The 6943-nt window shown below is 48.7% G+C and overlaps 1 long non-coding RNA gene across 1 annotated transcript; it reads left to right on the top strand.

Moving 5' to 3' along the window:
- The first annotated feature begins 5379 nt into the window (after positions 1-5379).
- On the top strand, positions 5380-6317 carry LOC116577062. The gene is made up of 2 exons (XR_004280377.1): positions 5380-5415; positions 6088-6317. It is a non-coding gene; the product is annotated as an uncharacterized LOC116577062 (long non-coding RNA).
- The last annotated feature ends 626 nt before the right edge of the window (positions 6318-6943 follow it).

Genomic DNA, 6943 nt, shown 5'->3' with positions numbered 1-6943 from the left:
GCTAAGTCTCCTGGCTGCATGTGGTCTCATTTTCACCGTCACTGTCACAGCTCCTTCACTCTGTCCAGGTCCAATCGAGTTCCATTTCTCTCCTCTAAAACATGTCTCTTGGTAGTTCTCGGGCGTTTTTCTTCTTCAGACTGGAAGCCCCTAGTAGTTTCTGGGCTTCCTTCAGGGCGGGACGTTTAGCCCCTTCCTTCCTTTGGCCTGGTGCAGGGCTCTGCAGTGCAGGCAGAGCAAACCACCCCTTCCCTCGCCGACGGCACCGTCGTCTAATGTTACAGTCAGTGCGCGCTCCGGCCCGGGCTCTGCAAACTGGCTGCAGCTCCCAGAAATGAGAGCTATGGAGGCTTCTGGTATGCCTGCGCTTCTCCATGTCTCTGCTCTGCTCTGCTTTGCTGCAGACAAACTCCTGGGTCACGGGAAAGGGAGGAACACCAATCTAAACTTCACCTGACCAGTGTCGTTTACTATTCTAGCCTCTTAAAAATTACTGGGATTTCAGGGACTTAAGACTCTAACTGGGTGCCCGGGATGCTCAGCCGGTGAAGCGTCTGCCTTCAGCTCAGGTCATGATTCCGGGGTCCTGGGATTGAGTCCGAATTGGGCTGCCTGCTCGCCGGCTTCTCTCTCTGCCTGCCACCCCCCCAGCTTGTGCCATCTCTCTCTTTCAAATAAATTAAAAAAAAAAAATCTTAAAACATCTAACTGCAGGCAGGACATGGTATTTAGCTTTGTTTGGGTCAGAGGCTTGCTTCGGCTAGGAAACTGACCCACGAGGCTCAGATTTTTCAGGAGAAAATTGTAGGGCTTCAAAGCACACGCACATCCTGGCTTGCATCTCATAGTCTCTTGGCTGTGAGGGAACAGAGGCAGTGGCAAGAAGTCTCCAGAAGATCTATTTCACCTCTCTTCCCTGCGAAGCTTGGTAGGTTAAATGTGTTTCTGGGTGGGACTCCTGTTTTGAAAGATAACCATGTCTATAAGATAGCAGCATCTATACCTTCTGTACTGCTTGTTTCTTCTTCACGAATAACAGGTCAGTCAGTTGCTTGTCAGAGACCTTTAGCTGTCGACAGGTTCCCATCACCTGACTAAGATAAATCGCCAGGAGATGCTTGCACTGGAACACAAGACACAAACCTGTTAGACACGGATGGGCAGGGCTGATGCTGACCAGGACCACTTGCCGCACTTACTGGGAAGGGAGTGGGGCTCAGACGTTACAGACTCACTGCCTAAAAAGTGCAGCTGAGGGGAACACGATGTGTTCCTTCTAGAAATCCGAGGGGATAAAGGAAGTTTTACTTTGCCTGTTGTTTTGGGACTGGCACAGGGTTTATAATCCACAGTGAGAACCAAGAGAGGCCCCTCCTCATCTTCCGCCCTGCTGCCTTCTTCCAGCCTTCAGAACACTCTTGACGGCGATGCTGAACATTCCCTGATCTGCTGTGTTGCTCGGTGCTTCTCGCAGATGAGCTCATTGAAATCTGTCTGCCAGCCCACGAGGACAGGCCTCAGCCCCATTCTACCCACGCACCCAGTCTGTGGTCTGCTCCCTTCACTGCGCACTGCCCTACGGGTGACGTGCTGGAGGGTGGTGGAACCCTCCCCTGTAGCAGCCTAGACACACCTTCCGGACATGCGGGACCTTCTGTCACAGAACACTCTCAGCTTCAAATACTGAAGGGTCCGCAAGTCTGATCCTGGGTCTTCTCAGGCAGAGCACACCTATGACACACCAGCTGTGAAGCTGGTCTTTTAATGACGAGATGCGCAACCAGCCGCCCCCGTGCCCAGGATGTTTACCAGCCTAACTGTGAGAGAGAAAGGGGAAGCGTGGAGCAGGTACTGTAATTTTCCCTGGCAGATCTTACAAAATAGCTACCTGCTCTCAGGTGGGTAGTGCTTTCTCCTCGGAAATAAGGAGTTACGGGAGTATGTCTTGCTCCTGCTTGATGTTCTGGGCGCCTGTGAAGTGGGCAAAAGTCTCCACGTGCTCTCCTGCCTCGCGTGCAAGGCCAGTGTGGCTCACTGCCAGGCCGTCCGATGAGCAGTGGAAAGGAACACCTCATAGCTGCAGCAGGGGATGGACAGACTCGCTAATGACCCGTTTAGCTCCTGTTTATATGGGCTAATTCCCCAGAGCCAGCTTTTGAGATTACCTTGTTGCCCTCCCCAAAGCTTCATCTGTGACCTTTTAAATAAAACATTGGGTAACGGATATAGATCTAAAAATAACACTACATCTCCCAAAGAGATGACTATTTGCAAGCAAGGACAATCAGCCATTTGTTTCAATACATGGTAAAAATTTCTGTTTTGGGGGCACCTGCGTGGCTCAGTGGGTTGAGCTGAGCATCTGCCTTCCGCTCAGGTCATGATCTCAGGGTCCTGGGATCAAGCCTGCACCGGGCTCCCCGCTCAGCATGGAGCCTGCTTCCCCCCGCCCTTCAACCCAGCTTGTGTGTGTGTACTCTCTCTCTCTCTCTCTCCAATAAGTAAATAAAATCTTAAATAAAAAAATTTTTCTCGGGCGTGGGTTAAGCCGGTGCCTTCGGCTCAGGTCATGATCTCAGGGTCCTGGGATCGAGTCCCGCATCGGGCTCTCTGCTCAGCAGGGAGCCTGCTTCCCTCTCTCTCTCTCTGCCTGCCTCTCTGCCTACTTGTGATCTCTGTCTGTCAAATAAATAAATAAAATCTTTTTTTTTTTTTTAAAGATTTTATTTATTTATCAGAGGGAGAGAGAGGAGAGAGCAAGCACAGGCAGACAGAATGGCAGGCAGAGGCAGAGGGAGAAGCAGGCTCCCTGCGGAGCAAGGAGCCCGATGTGGGACTCGATCCCAGGACGCTGGGATCATGACCTGAGCCGAAGGCAGCTGCTTAACCAACTGAGCCACCCAGGCGTCCCTAAATAAATAAAATCTTTAAAAAAAAAATTTTTTTTTCTCTTTTGTACAACTCTTAAGCTAGACGGTAAGAGCCAAGAACTTGCTAATCTGCCCAGAAAGGGAAGAGCCTTCCCCTCCTCACCAGCAGGCTGTCACTCTTCCGCAGCACTGAGAAGGCATAGGCAGGACACGAGCAGTAATGACAAGAAGCCAGACACGTGTATGTTTTACCAGAACTTCCAAGTACCTAGAAGGAAAAGGACAGATGAAATCAGACTCGGAGAGGTGTGCCAGAAAATGGCTCCCTTCCCTTAAGTTTATCCATCTGAGGACTCCGGGTTGCCCTGCAAATCGCGCTGGGAACTGCAGTAACGTCTGACCCAAAAGGGGAGACCCCACTTCCCTGTGTGCAGACTCGGGGCTCTGCTGTATGAAGATAAAGCAAAACTGGAGTTTCAGAGCAGCTAAACCTCCTGTATAAACGGCCTTAGTCCTCTCCCTAGCGGTTTAGAGAGCCAGCTCCATGGGCTGCCTGGAGAGAGGAAGAGGAACCGGTGCCCTCCAAACTCTTTGCTGTTTCTTCACCTTTTGTATCTCACAGTAGGTGTGAGCGTTTCTAAAGCTTCCGCCACATACCCAAACCAAGTGTGAAAACCGGTGGGCAGTGCGGCAGGAACAGGAAGACGGGTGTTCAGAAGAAGGAAAGGGCTCTTAAAAAAACATTTGAGAGCAGGGAGAACAAACAAAGCAAAGCATCTTGCAAAAGGGATGACTCAGCGGCCAGGGTGGAGGTCTCCGAACGAGGCAAGCCTGGAACTGCCTATTCACCCGGCAGGATGGAAGGAGGTTGCAGATACTTGAGGGGCTGGTGAGAGGCCTAGTCCGGGAACAAACTACCTTGTTGGTAGTGGGGGGACAGAAGCAGACAGGCGTACAGTGAAATTATGATGTGTCTGTGGCATGATTGGACAAACCTTCTGGAGAAATCGCTCGTGGACATCTCTCCACCTCTAAGCAGCCCAAACCAAAAATGTCCGGCACCTGAAGTGTATAATCAGTATCCAAGGAAGTAGAAACATCCTAAGGAATATTTTACCATGACCTGCCACTTAGGAATTTGCCCCACGGCTTTCAAATTAGTTTTAGGCTCTGAGATGGGGAGATTGAAATGAAAAGGCCAGGACACCCCCCCCCCCCAAAAAAGTCAGCACTCCTGAAAATCTCCCCTCTTCCTCCCCAGAAAAGAATAAAGCCACTGGGAAGGCCACGACGGAAGACCAGAGTTCCAGCGTTGTGTTTGTCAAAGTGATGACAGTCTGAAACCAGACTGTTTTCCACTTCATCCTGGGAAAAACCCAACATCCAGCAGTGATGTGAACAATTCTTGGCTCCCCGAACCATTACCAATGGATAAAATGTTAGATTCCTTCCTTTCCTCTACCTCTTCTCTCTAGGTGTAAATTTAAGCAGGCATAAGCCTCTGGAATTCTATAATGACTTGAATCATTGTCCGGCTTCTTCTTGTGGGTCTCCAATCCTTCAGAATACTCTGGACTGTGCCAAACTGATGCCAGGCGACTTAGGGAAGGGGAGAGAGTCTACAGATGTGGCTCCCTTGCCTGATCCTGTCAGGGGCTGGCTAAGACTAAAAGTACAATGTTCAACCACCTGAGGCAGTAAACACTGTACAGAGATAGTAAATTGTGAATTTGCTTCTTCCTTATCTAGCCATCGGATGACTAATGAACCCAGTAATCAGCCAAAAATCTGAGTTAGAAAGGATTACAACTGGAAATTGACCTCAGGGATCATCTAACTCAGTGGCTTCAGCCTTCAATGGAAAAATGCCCTCCCCTCCCAGAACTGCCCCCGCTTCTGCCCCCACTTGTCCCATTCACAGTCTGCAAGGTTTATCCCCAGAAGGAGAGAGCTTTTAAAAAAGAAACATCTGGGTAATAGGAAAAGGAAGCCATGAGTAGACTCCTAGGAGCCTCCCTTGGGGGAAGTCGGCTGTGGTTCCAGCAGCTTCTAAGGAGTAAGACCCACCTGGACGGTTGTCCGCTCACAAGCACAGTCTGTTTTACGGCTACTGCCAGCCTCTCAGGAGCCATCCCAGTGCTCAGCTGTATGATCTGTTGTGCCCTGTGCTCGGTGCCTCTGAGAGATCATACATTTCTGCCCTATTAAATACCGGCTGGCTGTGGACCCGCTTTAGCGGGAAGATGGGTGTAGCCAGGCGGAAACAACAGACTGGAACCGACCACATCCTCCTCGTCTCTGCTGTGAGACCCACAATACTCCAGAGAAGGGCTGCTGTGCTGATGCAGATCCCTGAGTAAAGACATTCTGGAGTGGATGACAGTCAACTCGGAAAGGATGGGAAGCAGGACTGAGACATACAGCTTTATTTCTGGAAGCCTTTGACATTTGGGAGTCATGGTTGCCCCCTCCTAACTTAGGTCCTCCTGACTGATGCATCCCTCTCTCTAGGTGACCCCAGAAAGTCTACAGACAAGCAACTCAGGTGACAACAGCACAGTGACGACTCTGCTGTATCTGGAAGATAGTAACAGTCCCATAGCGTGACCTACAGGAAGATGATCAGCTTGGGGGGGAGGGGGAAAGACAGTGTCTGACTCAACTTTTATCATCTCAGAGAACCTCTTACTTAAGCCAAATTTGGACTATCTTAACGTACGATGAGACCATTAAGGTTAATTTGAGAGTGTATATAAGAGTTCTACAGCCTCATTTAATTCAAAGTCCAAGCTGAAAGTCACAGTACTAGGAAGTTTGCGTTTTTATGACGAATAAAGCAATGTAATAGAATATAGGATGGGAATGATGAAAGTTAAACAAGTGGCAATCTTGGGAACAACAAAAAGTCAACAACAATTGAAATATTTCAAACAAAACCTTTTAAGATTTTAACTAATGACTAGATCTTAGAACTGGAGGGCAGTTAGAAGTCTGTTTGCACAGGTCAAGTGTTATGCTAATACTGGAATGAAGACAAAAAAATCTGAAACTAAAAGATGTGGGAAAAACTCAAGGGCCCTTCTTGTTCCGGGTATTTTAGCTCCCTAGAAACGCCAAATAAAAACACTAAGAGGTACAATATCATTTAATAGCTTTATTAATCTGGGAGTTCGCCCTGACAAAATTCTAACAGGTAGCTTTTTTAACGTAAATGCAGTGTTAACTCCGGCACTCAACATTAACTACCCCATTTTCCTGAATGAAGAAACGGATGAAGACTTTGCCAGATGGGTTAAGTTACGCTACAATGTGGAACAGCCTGCTAATTCACTAAGCAAAGGCACCTATTTGCCCAAGGAGGCTTTGCTCCCTCTCTAGGAATTAATGGACATGGTCTTAGCTCTGAGAAGTTCATCGTAAATAAACCAGAATCCAAATGCTGAAAAACTTCCTATTTCCTCGTTTTCAGCAAGACCTAGATGACATACTAGAGCTGATGGCTTCTTTACTCCTTCCAAGCCAGATACACACATACACAATTTTTAAAATATTTTATTTCCGGGACACCTGGGTGGCTCAGTTGGTTAAGCAGCTGCCTTCAGCTCAGGTCATGATCCCAGCGTTCTAGGATCGAGTCCCACATCGGGCTCCTTGCTCGGCGGGGAGCATGCTTCTCCCTCTGCCTCTGCCTGCCATTCTGTCCGCCTGTGCTGGGCTCGCTCTCTCTCTCTCTCTCTCTGACAAATAAATAAATAAATAAATAAAATCTTTAAAATGTTTTATTTTCAAGTAATCTCTATACCCAACATGGACCTTGAACCTACAACCCCGAGATCAAAAGTCATGCCCTCTACCAACTGAGCCAGCCAGGTGCCCCCAGACTCAAAATTTTGGGAGAACACTGCCCGTATTTTTATTTCATTCACAAGATTCCCCTCCCTCAATCCCACGACACTTAGCCTTGTCTTATATTACTAGGCTGTGGTGCGGGGGAGTGGGAATGGGTTGGGGTGTGGCCCACTGTTCATAGATAGGCAGTGTGGGACAGCAGTTACAAACCCCAGCGGCCAGAC

The sequence above is a fragment of the Mustela erminea genome, chromosome 18, assembly GCF_009829155.1.
Source record: "Mustela erminea isolate mMusErm1 chromosome 18, mMusErm1.Pri, whole genome shotgun sequence".
Lineage (NCBI taxonomy): Eukaryota > Metazoa > Chordata > Mammalia > Carnivora > Mustelidae > Mustela > Mustela erminea.
This window is presented reverse-complemented; position numbering and strand designations above follow the sequence as displayed.